Raw genomic sequence first — 1335 nt, 5'->3', positions numbered from 1 at the left:
CATTGCTATACTATATGTCTGACCCATGTCATGAGTGCAGTGACAGTTATCCAGGCTAAGAAATTTTAATGTATAATAAATATATAATTGTTGCAAAGATTTACTGGCAGTAAAATGCAAAATCTCAAGTTCAAAGGTTCATAAAATGTAATGTACATCATGATTTACAATCATACAATCATTGAATATTGTTAATAAAAATATATTTACTACAGCTATTTGGAAGCTTTTATAATCCATAGAATTTTTTTGCGAATTTCAGGAAAATTTAAATCATAAATGAGGGTTCAGGATGGGTGGTACTATAAGAAACTCTAGTGAAAGAATGATCGACAGCCCTATAGGAAGCTACAAAGTCGCAAACCGACTCAAAGTGACCTCGCAAAAAAGAGCAACTGAGAAATTTAAAAGGATCACTATGTGTGGAATACAAGTTTGATATGCTTTTCTCCTGAAATCCAGTGAGCTTTTTCTACAAATGATAAGAATTTTAGCATAAGAATATAATATAAATTGTAATGGTATAATAAGAGTTGTGGTCATATTGAAAAAAAACAAAAACATTATTAGCAATAGTGTTTCCACAAGAAAGCTTGACAATTTCCCAGTTATGACAATACACCTTCCACAGTTTGTTACCACACATCGTCAGTCTGGCATTTAATATACCACCAATACCAAGACAAATCATTGGATAAATCCAGCTTATAGCTATTAAAACAGATAAAACCCTGGGGTCATTATGTTGTTGTATTGTAATGGTTTACAGATTGCTACATATCTGTCAAATGCCATTAACATTAATATTATATTTTCATTTGCTGCATATGAATAAATGACAAAAGCCTGTAAGATACATGCTTCACGGGAGACTGAGTGTGTATCAGACAGCAAGTCTGTCAGTAACCTTGGGAAAAAAGCAGCTGTTCCAAATACAGAGTTGACGGACAGACATGAAATTAGAATGTACATGGGATGGTGCAATGTCCTTTCCAGAAAAATTACAAGAATAATAAGGGCATTAAAGAATACAATAGCACAAAATAGAACAAATCCCAAACTGAAGAAAGCATATCTTATGTACCCAATATTTTCAAACAACATCAAGTAAAAATATGTTCTATTTTCCATTTTCCGTTAAGCAAAGAATGGATTCATTGACCTGAAGATGAGAACAGAAAAAGTTAATGTGCTCTTTATGTATCTTAAAAAAATAAACAGTTTTCATGGTTCTCAGCTTTGAATAACTGCAGCCAAGACACTTTATATAATGGCTCATGTAAATATAAAGTACTGTACGAATTATTCAATCAGTTAAACAATATACATAAAATT

General features: G+C 31.7%; 1 pseudogene; it reads right to left on the bottom strand.

Annotated features, from left to right (window-relative positions):
* Positions 1–215: 215 nt before the first annotated feature.
* Positions 216–1104, bottom strand: LOC107677065 (putative gustatory receptor clone PTE03; annotated as a pseudogene).
* Positions 1105–1335: the final 231 nt, after the last annotated feature.

The sequence above is a fragment of the Sinocyclocheilus anshuiensis genome, unplaced genomic scaffold (assembly GCF_001515605.1).
Source record: "Sinocyclocheilus anshuiensis isolate Anshui unplaced genomic scaffold, SAMN03320099.WGS_v1.1 scaffold24, whole genome shotgun sequence".
NCBI classification, from domain to species: domain Eukaryota; kingdom Metazoa; phylum Chordata; class Actinopteri; order Cypriniformes; family Cyprinidae; genus Sinocyclocheilus; species Sinocyclocheilus anshuiensis.
This window is presented reverse-complemented; position numbering and strand designations above follow the sequence as displayed.